At 55.9% G+C, this 14,154-nt stretch overlaps 1 protein-coding gene across 9 annotated transcripts in view; it reads right to left on the bottom strand.

The window, feature by feature from the left end:
* The window catches only part of TNS1 (tensin 1), a 231,703-nt gene that overhangs the window by 126,698 nt on the left and 90,851 nt on the right, over positions 1-14,154 (bottom strand). The window contains exon 1 of one of the 9 annotated variants that reach the window (XM_082630699.1): positions 12,439-12,776. The exons of the other annotated variants lie outside the window; for them this stretch is intronic. The gene's annotated coding sequence lies outside the window, so the exon portion shown is untranslated. Of the gene's footprint in view, positions 1-12,438; positions 12,777-14,154 lie in introns of those variants that run through there. 9 annotated transcript variants of the gene reach the window in all.

Here is a 14,154-nt window from a genome sequence, read left to right as displayed (position 1 = left end):
TGGGAGTGGGTTCAATTCTGATAGATCATAACACCTTCTGCTTGTGGACCCTCATTTCCAAATTCCTGAACACACCGAGGGACCGTGAGTTTCCAACCAAAAGATAAGAGATAGGATTAGAAAAGCCCTGGACTAGGTTAGGCCTGGGCTCAAATACCGATTTGCCGTAGACCGGCTATTGAGACCTTATTGAACCTCCCCGAGTCTCAGTTTCCTCATCTGTAAACTGGGGATAAGGAGACCTACTTTGCAGAGTGGTTGGGAGGACAAAATAAAGTTGACTGAGATGACGGGGTAAAAATGTCTGGAACGTAGCACATGCTTGGAAAATGTTAGCTCCCTTCTATTTGAGCCGGATGCAGTTCTTGCACCTCTCCATGCCTCAGTGCCTTCATTTACAGGGTTGCAAACTGTACGGGGCATACCATGTGCATTTGATGTGTCTCAACTCATGTAATCCTCACCTGAACCCTGTGAGGTAGGTTCTGTTCATATGCCCACTTTACAGAGGAAAAAACTGAGGAACAATAACAGAATGAGAGGAAGGTCCTGTCTGCCTTAAGTCAGAGCTCAGAGCAGTATAATACAATGCAAAAGATTCCCATCAAAGCAATTCACCTTTTTTTTTCTTTGGAGCTTTCGACTCTTATGTGGCCTAAGCTTCAATTATTTGAAAATTCACTCATGTAGAAAACCCCTGGGCCACAGATGGCAGCAACAGGAGGAGTTAGTGTGACTGTTCTGCACAGTTAGCGCCTGTCAAGGGCTGGGGTTCTGGAACCCCATCTGTTCTGATGGGCTGCACCAGGAGCCCCGGGAACAGGAGGTCCCCAGGGCAGGGCAGGGCAAGCCCAGCTCCACGTAGCTCCTTTAAATCCATCTGTGGCTGAGTCGCAGGAAGCCCCCTCTCGGTCCCAATTAGCCAGCAGCAGAGACTTGAAGCCAGGCCAGCACTGAAGGCCAGCGGAGGCCTGGCTGTCACCGGCATTGTTCAGCTCCATCTGACGCATATCCACCCCTCTGCAATGTTTCCTTGTTCCCCGGGAGGCCCTCCAAGATGCACACATCCGAAACCAGGTCTGGAGGGAGGGGGGGTGGAGGGAGAGGCAACGGAAGACCTGGCTTTATCTGGCTGGGAAAACAGGCAGGTTTGAGTTGGACAGGAGAGAGAGCTCACATCAGATAGAGGCCCAGTGACCCAGAGACACGGCACACACACAGCTCAGACGCCCCGAGGCACACGCAGAGCGTGTGTGCGCGCGCACACACACACCACAGGACCACTGCCAGGTGCAGATGCAAAGTCACTCCCTGGTGCTCCCTCCCCGCCCCGCCCCAAGCAGAGCCGCACAGATGGGAACACAGCAGCATGGCCTGTACACCTACTAGCAGGGACAGTCTGCATGGCCCTGAGCTCAGCGGATTTCAGAAAGCCAGAGGGGGAATGACCCATGTGGGCAGACAGTGGGGAGGGGAGAGCAGGAACCAGCAGAGGGGGGGGATGTGAGGTGCTACAGGAGCCTGACCACCCACTGCAGCCGGGACAAGTGACAAATTCCCCTTGGACTCTCCCGGGCCACCTGAGCCTTGCCCCTCCTTCTGCTAGAGCAGGTGAGGGGGTAAGGCACACAGACGGAAGCTGGGTAGGAGGTGGCAGAAACGGGACGGCATGGGCACGAACGGTGGGGCAGATCTAACTGGAGGATAAGCATCCTGAAAATTATGGGATGAAGGCACGGAAGCAGGAACTTTAGAGGTGGAGGTGGTGAGGAGAAGCAAAACAGAGTTTAGGGCTCGTGGGACAACCATTTTATTTGAATACCTACCGTGTACTGTGTACTTCAGACATAGTACCACATTTAGCCCGTTCAACAATATGCACAACAGGCAATACTCCCTTTATCCAGATGAGGCCACTGAAACTCAACAAGAAAAGTAAGTTGCCCAAGACCACTCGGTTATGAGCAGTTGAGCTGGGACTCAAACCCAGGGCAGCCAGAATACAAAATCTATACTCCTTCAGGCAATCCAAGTCACTAGGGCGCTTAGAAGACAAAACAGGGCATCTATGGGGCCAAGGGGCTGTGGAGGTATAGATGGGGGGAGGGGCTGGGGCTGGACTCCCAACTCCTAACGGGGGCAGTGGCAGCAAAGCTCAGGCTGCTGTGACTCAGTGGCTTGGCCTCCAGGGAGCATTTCCGGAGCCCCAGACAGCTCTGTACAGTCTAAGAGCCACCTGCCCGGCAGAGACACTGAGCCATTACTCACAACTGTTACTCACGGCTCTCTGCACGCCCACTGCTCAGCACATCACTTACTCCCACTCCGTCCCCTAAGCGTGGCCAAGGGGAGCTGGCAGATCCGCCCAGTTCCCTCCCTCCCTTCACCAGCTCAAATCCTGCCAGCACATCCCCACCTGAGTCACTGGGACAGAGACCCAGAAACTCTGGCCCATTCAACTCTGACAGCTGTTGCCCTCCGCTCTGTTCTAAGAAATGGAGCTGGAGGACAGGTCACTGAGCAAAGAATCGTCCAGTCCCAGGGCTGGAAGGGACCTCCTCAGCATCTCAGCAGGCTTCCCAGTAGATGCGTAAAGACCCTCCAGGGCCCCCACATCCATGGTGGACAACTCTTCCAAGAGCCCCAAGAGCAAGAGCCTCTCTGTTCAGAAAGATCCATGGACTTGCAGAATTTCATCACTGATTAGAATGCAAGAACTCTCCTAACTCCACCTTCTCATCTCACAAACGAGGAAACTGAAGCCCAGAGAGGGGAAGTGCTTCTCCCAAGGTCACTCAGTGCCAAAGGGGGACTAGAAACAGGCCACATGAGCCCCGCTGCCACCAGTCCCTCCAGCTAATCCCCTCCCCCTGCCCCAAGTCAGGGAAGGGCACTGAAGTCTACCCTCACTCTCCCGTGTTGCAAAGCAGCTGCTCATTCCACAACACTGGCAGTGGGAGAGCTGAAGGCGAGCTGAAGAGGGAAGAAAGGAGTTGCAGCCAGATGATGGTTAGTATAGAGTAATCACTTTCTAACAGTGAAGGGGCATCAGAAACAGTCTGCCCAGGAAGCAGGGGGATGGACCACAGGCCCTCTGAAGGCCCTGGAGCTAAAAGGCCAGGCCCTCTGGCAAGAGATGATGGAAGGAATTCCTGGGGTCCCAGCTGGGGACTAGGGAGAGTCCTGGCCTCCTCTCTGCTCACCTCTCCTCCCCCACCCCTCCCCCTGGCTCACCCCTGGCTCCCAGGGCTCCAGCCTGGAATCCAGGCCTGGCTGCTGCCTGCGCTCCCACGCTCAGCTCGGCTCAGCTGGCCGCAGCAGAGGCTGTGTGGTGTCCGAGGCAGCTCATAAGGCACCGAGGACTCTTCAAAGCCTCCCTCTATCGCTAGCGCTCTCCCACCCACTCCGGGCAGCTGCTCTCATCCCTGCCGAGAAGCCCCTGCCCAGGTCTCTCCCTCTGCATCCACAACGGTAATAACAATAGCAGTAATAATAACCAAAGGTCATGCGGTATGTCCAGATGGTTCTTTCTGGTTCCCACATTTTACAGCTGAATAAACTCAAGCACCAGCAGGTTAGGTAAGTTGCCGGCAGTCACACAGCCTGCGAGAGGTGGGGTCAGCATTCAAACCCAGACAGCGTGGCTGCAGAGTCTGTGATCTTGACCCCCATGCCACACTGCCCTTGTGATAGGACCTCACTGTGGGAAATTAAAGCTCCTGAAATCTCCGCTCCCTCATCCATGCAGTTGCTGAGCACCTGGCCTCTGCAACACTCAACATTCCTCTTGGCTACGGATGGGCAGCCCCTGTCCAGACACTAACCAGGCCACTTACAGTCAGGCTGGGCACCCCCTGCCTCCGCACTGACCAGGGGACACCCTTGTTCATGCATTCATTCAACAAATAGTAAGCACCTACTGGGTGCCGGGTAGGTGGTGAAGGACAGCCCCCCAAAGGAGTCCCTTGATTCCTTAGAAATGGGAGCTGCCCGCAGTCTACTCTCATTCCCGCCTGCTGCGGTCGTCTGTCCCTTCACGTGTGAAGCCTCGCCGAGGAGGGCTCTCTTCTGTCCTGAAAGATCTTCCAGGAAGGAGATCTCAGTGCATCTCCAGCCTCCTGATCCAGGAGAGGAGGACAGCACGTGGTAAGGAAGCCCAGAGGCGCGAAGTGACTCAGGAGAGGGTTTCCCAGCCCGGGGACTCCAGGAGATTGGACTTGTGGCCTGTCCCCGGTCTCCCTGGCTCAGTACAGCCTTCACAGCTACCCAAATCACCTTCCTAAATAAAACCCTCTTTGTGTTTCTCCTACGTTAAGGTCCTCCGCTGCTTCCCTCTCCCAGAAAATCCCCCACAGCCGGACCCCAAGCAACACGTCCAGGCTCCCACAAAGCCAGCCTTTCCCACACAAACCACTTTCTTGGTGGGCTTGGCCTGTGGCAGACACTGAGCTTCACAAGTAGGCACTTCACAAGTACAATCTCATTTCATCCCACCATAACTCTATAAGATTGCATATTAACCTCATTTTACAGATGCAGACACTGAGGCTCAGCCCAAGGTCATATAGCTAGTAAGCAGCAGAGGTGGGAGGGACATCTAAGCCTGTCCGACTCTGACAAAGGCCTGGAGCCATTATTTTATCCATCATTACATGCGTTCCACTGCGCCTTTGTGCGTGCCTTCCCCTGTGCCTGAAGAAGCCTTTGTCCCTTCTCCTTCCTGCCAAACTCCTTCTCAACCTTCAAAACCCATCTCAAATGGCACCTCTTCTCCAAAGTTTTCTCCATTCCACCAGCTCGTGTGCACTCCTTCTTGCTTGATGCCCCCACTGCGTGTTGCAGAAACCCTCTGTCTACCCCCTTTGTTTCCTACTAGACCATGTCTCCCTGGCCTTCCCAGCCCCATACATACCCCTGGCACCTTGCATGGTAGAGGGTAAATGCCCAAAAGGGCTTTTAAGTGTGCCCAGCTGCACTCAGCCGCTGCCACACGGCCTTGACAGTGGGTGTCCGGGCACCACCCTAGCCCAAGGAGCTGACCCCCAATCCCAAGCAGGCATCTAGTGCCCCCTAGTCACAGTCAACACCCCAACCCATGTCACCCTGGGTGGGGGCAGCTCCCCGTGCTTCCCCCTTCCTGGCTTGGTGGCCCCTCTCTGCTCTACCAGCTCGGCTGTTTCTGGGAGTCTCAGCTGGTGATTAGGGCCCTAATCAGCAGGACTTCCTGCCAGCGATTGCCAGAGGTGGGGGGGGCGGGGTGGGGAGGGAAGTAAGGTCAATGCAAGGTGAAGTTCACAGCCTGGGACTGGGGGAGGAGGCTCCGGCAGGGAAATGGACTCGCAGATTCTTCCACCCCAGCATCTCTCCAGCCCTCCATCCTACAGGTGAGGACACCAGGCCCAGCAAGGGAAGGGATTGGTCCAGAGTCCAGGGACAGAGCAGGAGCCCTGCTCTCCCACTGCCCTTGGCCACAGGGACCCCAGGGCAGAAACCCTCCCTTATGCGTCCCCTGAAGCCCTCTGTCTGCCCCCGGGCAACGCCCCCCTAGCAACAAGCCCCATGCTGAACCCACAGGCTGCTCTGCATAAAGGATTGTCGGAGACCAGTTGACTACTCAGGTCTGGTCAAGGTCAAGGGGCAAAGGTAAGCCCCTCCTCTAGATAAGCAATGGCCTAGCAATGGGGCAGAGGTGAGCAGGGGCTGAGGAAGGGAAGCGAGATAGGGTCGGGCTGAGCTCAGGAACCCTTTGCAGCTGTCATCACCATCAGCCCAAGCCCATTCTTCTCCAAAAAAAAAAGCTTAATGCCTTTTACAGTTGCAATTGGGTGGACCAGGGGTCCGGAAATGGAGCTCACACCCCCAACCCGGAGCAAACTCAGCCTTCCTGGGTGGGAACCAGGGCTAGGTGGAGGGTGTAGCTTGGCAGGCCTTGAGGGCTGACCCTTACTAATGAGGAACATCACGGGCACCAGAAAGCAGAGGACCCCAGAGAGGCCTCAGATGGTGAGGGAGTGTGGCCAGTAGCCTGCCCATGCCACCATGGGGTCAAAGCTCCCAGCTCTGAGGCATGCAGGAAAGGCTGGGCATGGTTCTCCCCCACCGCCTACCAATAAGGGACTAAACTAAAGTTGCAGCAAGAGGGATGCAGGTTAGGACTTCCCTGGTGGTGCAGTGGTTAAGAATCCACCTGCCAATGCAGGGCACACGGGTTCGAGCCCTGGTCTGGGAAGATCCCACATGCCGCGGAGCAACGAAGCCCGTGCGCCGTAACTACTGAGCCTGCACTCTGCAGCCCACGAGCCACAACTACTGAGCCTACAAGCCACAGTTACTGAAGCCCGCGTGCCTAGAGCCTGTGCTTCTCAACAAGAGAAACCACCACAATGAGAAGCCCTAGCACCGCAGCGAAGAGTAACCCCCGCTCGCCGCAACTAGAGAAAGCCCGCACGCAACAACGAAGACCCAACACAGCCAAAAATGAAAAGAAATTTAAAAGAGGGATGCAAGTTAGACTTCAGAGAGACCTAAAGGGTATAAGACACAGCAATCTGCAGCATTATTTGGGGAATCTCACTATCAAATATAGTTGCTACCCCTATAGGTGTAGTCCATGGTCAAGAGTAGCTTGCCCAGAGGTCAAGAGTGGTCTGCCTGGAGGCCAGGCCACATCCTTGCTGGGCCTGGGAGTCTCTGATTCGGTGACTCTCATCAAGGAATGGATGGGATCCAAGAAGGGGAGCCTGGGCTGGTTTACAATAATGCATCTTGTTTACAGTGATGGCAGCTTTCTCAGAGTTCTCCATAAACACAGCTCCCTGGGCAGAGAAGGCCTCGAGAGGTCCTCTTATAAGGCCTCGAGAGGTCCTCTTATCTCCCCACCAGCCCCCGGTCACAGAGAGACAGAGTTGGAGGCGGGGAGGACGTCTCTTCTCTGGGCTCTGATGCTAGGACCCCTTGGGGGAAAATGATGCCACCATCTCCTCCACTCTCCGGTCCCGTAACCCTCCCTATCTTAGGGGTAGAACAACCACAACAAGAGAGAAAAGGGCAAACCCAGAGTTGGGCTCCTGGAAGGACACCACGACCACCACCAGTAATAATTATAATAATAGCAATAATAATAATTGCTAACGTTTACTGAGCACTTACTATGTGCCAGGCACTGTTCAAAGTGTTTTCAGTGAACTAACTCAGCTGATCCTCACAACCACACTATGAGGCAGAAATTATTATTAAAACTGTAAAGGGGGACTTCCCTGGTGGCGCAGTGGTTGGGAGTCCACCTGCTGATGCAGGGGACACACGCTCGTGTCCCGGTCCGAAAGGATCCCACATGCCGCGGAGCAGCTGGGCCCGTGAGCCATGGCCGCTGAGCCTGAGCATCCGGAGCCTGTGCTCCGCGACAGGAGAGGCCACAGCAGTGAGAGGCCCGTATACCGCAAAAAAAAAAAAAAAAAAAAAAAAAACTGTCAAGGGCATTATGCTAAGTGAAATAAGTCAGACAGGGAAAGACAAATACTGTATATCACTTATATGTGGAATCTAAAATATACAACAAACTAGTGAATATAACAAAAAAAGAAGCAGACTCACAGATAGAGAGAACAAACTAGTGGTTACCAGTAGCAGGGCGGGGGTGGGGGGATATAAGGGTAGGGGAGTGGAAGGTACAAACTATTAGGCTACAAGGATGTGTTGTACAACACAGGGAATATAGCCAATATTTTGTAATAACTGTACATGGAATGTAACCTTTAAAAATTGCATTAAAGGATAAAATTTAAAAAAAAATTTTTAAACTGTCTAAAACTCTCACCCGTCTGCCCCTCATTAGTCAGTTGATTCGTGCTAAGCAGCACTGTGCTAGGCACAGCAAGGATCACCAGGGAGGCAAGTGGCACAGGCATGCCCTCAAGGGGCTTGTAATCCATCTAGAAGACAGGTGAGCACACAGAAAGCTTGCAAGGGCTAGGAAAACTGAGGGGTCCCATATTATCTGCTGGAGAAGGCCTAGAAGTCTCCTGGGGGACCTAACCTAGGACTGGGACCCTTGCCCCATAATGGCAGAAAGACAGGATTCCACTCGGGCCCTCCTGTAGCCCCTCATGCCCCATCAGCTCCCCAGGACACAGCTCTTCTGGGCCAGTCCCTGCTTCCTGGAACACCCAGGCCTGAGCTACAGGTTTGCAGCCCTAAAAAGGCAGGGATTAGAGAGCCCAGACTAACCCTGGAGGAGGGACTGGGACTGGCAGCGCCAGGGACGGGCTTGGGCCCACCTACCACCCCCAACCCCACAGACACCGACCACCCTCCCTGAGGGAAACCGAGGTGTGGACAAGTAGGAAGATGGCCAAGGTCACCAACCCGGCTAGAGGCAGGCCAGGGACCCAGCTGCACCTTTGGCGGCCCCACCCCCCACCATGGGAAAGTGTTTCAGGTGATTGGCGAGAAGGAAGGAGGGGAGGGCTGCATGTGACCATGCATAATAGAGGGGGCGCCCGGGGGGGCGGCGTGGCCCACAGGACTGGCAGCCCTGCCCCCGGCCACCACCCTTGTTCCAGCTTGCTGGTGCCCACACCTCTGCACACCTAATAGCTTTGGAAGCCAAGACCAGGGCCATGGGCGGACGGTGCTGGGGACAAAAGTCCCTCCAGCCTCCCCAATTCCCTCCCTCCCTCCCGCAGCACAAACCCAGTTCTTTTTTTTTTTTTTTTTTTTGCGGTACGCGGGCCTCTCACTGTTGTGGCCTCTCCTGTTGCGGAGCACAGGCTCCGGACGCGCAGGCTCAGCGGCCATGGCTCACAGGCCCAGCCGCTCCGCGGCATGTGGGATCTTCCCAGACTGGGGCACGAACCCGTGTCCCCTGCATTGGCAGGCGGACTCTCAACCACTGCGCCAGCAGGGAAGCCCACCAAACCATTTCTGCTTCGCTTTTTTCAGAGTCGAGTAACTGGGAGAGCTTTCCTCTGCCCCCCTTCAATACATATCCCTCGACTGGGCCTCACTTTCCCTTTCTGGGGTGAAAGAGACTCAAGGCCCCAGAAATAAGCCAAGAAGCGGAGCAGCTGCACCTGAAACCCTTTGCCGGCCACCCCAGCTCCGACCCTGACTTCTCCAGGCTCAAGGGCGCACTCAGCATCTCACCTTCCTGCCCCTCCCACTGGGTTCCTGTCAGACCAGAGGAAGAAGCATCCTAACTGAGCAGCTTCATCTGCTCCCAAGGTACTGAAGTTAGACATCAGAAGGGACTTCATCCTCAGCTGAAACCAGGACCCTATTCCTTTGCTCTCTCCGCTAAGGAGAAAAGGGCTCACAGGGCATCCAGAGAGGAGGGGCTGCAGAGAGAGGCAGGCTGGGACATCCAGTGTGGGTCCAGAGCCCAGCCCAGAAGCCCACCTTGACACTGCAACAAGGGAAGCCCAAGTCTCCCAGGGTTTGATGCTCAGAAATCTTGAACCCCACCCCTACCCTGCCTCTCCTCTCTGCCCTCAAGCCCCCCCACCCCAACCTTGGAAAACAGGTCTGGAGAGGCCAGTGGTGGGGAGCAGGTGGCCGGCTCCTCCCACACTCCAGAGAGGCACTAGAACTACGCCCTTGGCTGGCACCCCCAGCACTTAGTTACACAAACCACTTCTAGCTGCCCTGACTACCCTGTATTATTTTACAAATTTGGAAACCAAGGCTCAGAGAAGTGCAGCCCCTGTGTTTTTCCCATCTCAGATCTTGGCTCTGCTGCCTACCATTTCCAGGCAGGCTGGGGAGGCCCCTTTTGGGGGGCAAACTGGACAGGGGCTCAAGCTGCCCACCTTCATAGCACACCCCCTTCCTTGCCTACTGCCCCCAGTTAGCACCTCAGGACGGGATGTGGGCTCTAACTGCAGGGGAGCAGGGGTCCCCTCCATCCTACACCGTGCCCTGAGCCCACAGGTCTGCTCCAGCCCTTGTGGGGTTAACCAGCCGGGCAAGGCAAGCAGTGGGACAAGAGGAATCGGAAGAAACTCAAAATCCTCGCAGGAAGCGGACCTGGTGGGGCAGTGAGCTATGGGTGTGAGGGGAGAGCGTCAGGCTCTCTGTTCCCCAAACATCAGCAGGGCGCAGGAGGACCCTGAGAGGTCCTGCCTGTGCCCACACCCCAGGCCAGAGGCCACTGCCTTCCTGCTCCCTGATCCGGGTGTCAGAGAATTCCCTGACTCTAAGAATCCCAGGACCTCAGCATCCCAAGAGACCTTCAAGGTCATCCCTTCTAACCACATCCCAACTCAGGAATCCTTCCAAGCTGTTGTCCAGTCCTGTCTGAACTCCCCACCCCCAGACGGGAAGCTCACTACCTTACAAGGCAACCCTTTCTCCTGCCGACCCGCCAGGCTTGTTAGGAAGCCCTTCGTTCGTTAAACCGAGCTGAGCTTCCTTCACCAAACTAAAATCCATTCTGCCCCTTTGCTTCCTACTCTTACTTCAGTAGAAACAGGGCACTGAGAGTTCCCAGACTCCAAAGCGTCAGCCACAGTCCATCAGCAATGAGAAGATGGTCACCAAAGAGTAACCTCCTCTCTGACCTCCTCTGCACCCCACCCTGGCCCCCCTCCAACCTGGCCACCAGCTCCCTGAGTTTACAGATCTGGACACCGCAGCCCCCATGGGAGATTCTGAACTGGGGCTTTGAGGGAAGTGAAGGATGAAGCATGGGATAAGAGATCAGGAAGGAGAGCCAGAAGGGTTCAAGGCCAAGGATTTGAGAGCAGAGGTTCCCAGGTTGCCTCCTCTGCCACCCAAGAATTCTCAGCTCAAAGTCCTGGCTCCCAGTCCTATTAGACTGGCTGAGAGACCCTCCTAGGCCCTGGCCCACTGTCTCCACTCCCTGCCCTCTGCGGGCAGCAGAGTCAAGGCCAACCCCGCGCTGCGATCCCAGCACTGACCCCGTTGAGAGCTCTCCCAGCCAGCTCCCCCTCCAGAGCCAGGTCCGGGTCCTCCCGCCTACTCTCCTAGGCCAGAGGGTTCAGGGCAGAGGGTGCCTTAGCCTTAGCAAGCTTTGAGGTCCTGGGGGAGAGCGAGGGTGGGGGAGACTGGAGTAGCCGCCAGCTGGCAGGGGTGGGAGCAACTTAAGGCCAAGTCTGAGCCACAGTGGTCCCCACCCGACCCAGGCAGCTGCAGGAAGGGGCCCAGCAGAGACTCGAGGAAAAAGGGTACTCCCCCCACACCCTCCCAAACCCCTGGCTTGGCTCTGCCACACGGAAGGAACGCTGGGGCTCCCAGAAGAGAAGCCCCTGCCCCAAAGGCTCTAGGACCCTCACCTCCAGCTGCCCCTCTAAGCCTCACTCCACAACCTCCTGGTCTGCCCTCCCCAAGCCAGCACCTCCACTACCCAGCACCCATCCCGTCCCCTAACCCCATCCCACGCCCCTGCAGGGAGCCCAGCTAGGGAGCACAGCGGGCTTCTCTTGGTCACCCCTCGGTCACCACCCTCCCAGTTTCCTCTTCTAAGACAGTGCCCAACCTAAAAACATCTGGAGAGGCAGTCCTGGCCCTGGTCCTGAACTGGGGGTAGGGGAAAGACACTGAGGTTAGCTCTGTATGGGTGCTTGGGCTTGGCAAGGGGTGGCAGGCATGACCAAGGGTCAGGGCAGGAGAGAACGGTGGGGAGAGAGGAAGGAGCAGGGGGTGAAAGGCAGCTGCGTGTGTCTGTTCATTAACCACCTGGATTAGCTATTTCTACCCAGAAGGGTGAGAAGGGAGTCGGAGCTGCTGGCTGGGGGAGGGCGGCAGGGGGCACTCATGCCAGGCTGTGCCCATGGGCAAGGAAGCACGGACCCACGCTGAGGTGGGTTAAGTGGGAAACCTTTTTGAGCCTGCCAGACCCTCATTCGCAGACGTGGCTGCCCCTGGGAGACGAGGCGTAGAAGCAAGAAGAGCCCCAAGGAGGAAGAAGGTGCCCAGTAACAGCTCCCGCCCGTGACAGGGCAAGAAGTGGAGAGGAAAAACTGCCCACGCCTGTGTCGCGCCCCCAGGCAGCCCTGCGACAGCAGGCAGGCAAGGGAACGGACCCTGGAGAGTAAATACCCCAACCTCCCCCCTGCCTTGGTCAGTGTGTCCCTCCCCGCTCGTCCCTGCTGGCCTCGGTCTCAAGCAGCCACTGACACCAGCAACTTCCCCAGCAAACAAAACTCCTTGTGACTGGTCTCTCTCCAAGCAGGGACAACCGCGCCCCAGACATCCCTGCCAGAACCAGACACTGACGGCGGCAGGGGACTGACATGTTGGCCTGGAGGGGCTACCTAGCCCAGAGGCACGAGACCAGGCGGACTGACCTCCCCCCTCCTCTAATTTATGCCCCACTGGTGGTCCTGGCAGCACCAGTGCCGGCAGCCCACGACACACACACACACACACACACACACACACACACACACACACACACACGCACGCACACCCCACACTCACCTTTCCGGCAGAGGAGCCACTGGGTGGGATGGGTGTCTGGGCTCACAGGACTGGGGGCGGCGGTGGGCAGTGATGGGGCAGCAGCTGTGGCTGGCAAGAAGCTGGTTGCCGAGAGGAGGGCGTGAGTGAGCCTTGTGTCCAGGCAGGGAGCGGGCGCAGGGGGCAGAGCTGGTCCCAGGGCCCCTGCTGGGAACTGAGCGAGGGCGCAGCTCGCCCGGCTCCCTCCCCTGGCAGTGGAGGCGGGCGGGCTATCAGCGCACCGCCTCCTCCTTCCCCCTTCCCGGAGCCGGCCAGCAGTCTGCCCGCCGCCTCCTTTAACCCCTGAAGCACTCGGCCAGGGCACTCACGTCCAGCTCCCAGCTCGGCCAGCTGGGCGGCAGGGCCCGTATGCCTGAGGCAAGGCATGCCAAGAAGGGTACCCCCCCTTTGGCCGCCAGCCCAGCAGCCTCCCAGGGGACCTGAAGGGAGAGACAGAGGGCTTGCGGGGCAGAGGGGGCAGGATGCCAAGAGGTCCAGGACCCCATGGAAGAGACACAGCTACAGAGAAATGGCCCAAGGGCTACTGGGTGGAGAAGGATGGTTGGTGAGACAATAATAATAACAGCAGCTCCCAACTTTTGTAAACCGCTCTGCCTTATGCTGTTTCTAACTCATTTTGTGACTGGAGACCTAAAATCTCATTTCTGAACCTGTTTTTTTTTTTTTCCTTTTTGTCAAATGTGGGATAACAATCCTGGCTTTTTTCTCTGGGCTGAGTTAGGACATTTGTGACTGTATATTCAAAAATGATTTGAATTGAACTCTTGTTAATGAAATGCATGCTTCAATCTCTTTGAAATACATCCAAAAATAAAAATAAGACGGATTGATGGAGGGAGAGATAGAAATGTGATAAAGCAAATGTAGCAAAGTGTTTATTACAGAATCAGGGAGATTACCATATTATCCTTTCAACTTTTTGATATGCAAAAATATTTTACAATTAAAAATATTGGGAGAAATGTGATTTGAAGTTTGGGGTACCATACAAATGATAAAAGAAGCAGATAGGATAATTCTGAGAGGAAGGAAAAAGTCATTTGCTGCATACCTATTTGTACGCCTGGCACTTAAAGAATATTCTCTCTCTCACTTAATCTTCGAATCTCCCTTGTTATTTTAGCTGAAGAAAGTGACCCTGGAGCGGTTAGCTGACTTGTCCAAGACCACACAGGACGGTGTAGAGCAGGAACTCTGATCCTACGGGCTGGCTCCAGAGCCAAGCTCCCCACCACTCAGCCCTCCAGAGATTCAAAGGTCCTTCTCTTGGCCATCTGGGCCACCCTCCTGTGAGGTCCTGGGTCAGTGACCTGCATCTCTGAGCCTCCTCAGTTTCCCCTGCTGGCCGATGAGTTTGGATCCAAAGGTCTTCAGAGATCTTTTCCGGTTCTAATGCTCACTGATGTTATGAATCCAGCCAAACCCTTCCCCAGTCTTCAATTTTCCAAAGAGTAAAGTGATAGGGGAGCCCCGGGAGGAACAAACAGCCTCAGGAAAGATGTGGTGGCATCTGGGGCCAGCATCACAGAGATGGTCAGCACGTGAGAGGGCTGCTCCCCAACACACCCCCCCTCCATCTGTGACAGTGAAGCCCAGGAGGACGGAGACGGCGAGAGAGGCAGCTTCTCAGGACCTTACGTGGGGAGGGCGGAGACGGAGGCCTCATTGCATCCACCC

The sequence above is a fragment of the Mesoplodon mirus genome (genome assembly GCF_964341445.2).
Source record: "Mesoplodon mirus genome assembly, chromosome: 8".
NCBI lineage: Eukaryota > Metazoa > Chordata > Mammalia > Artiodactyla > Ziphiidae > Mesoplodon > Mesoplodon mirus.
This window is presented reverse-complemented; position numbering and strand designations above follow the sequence as displayed.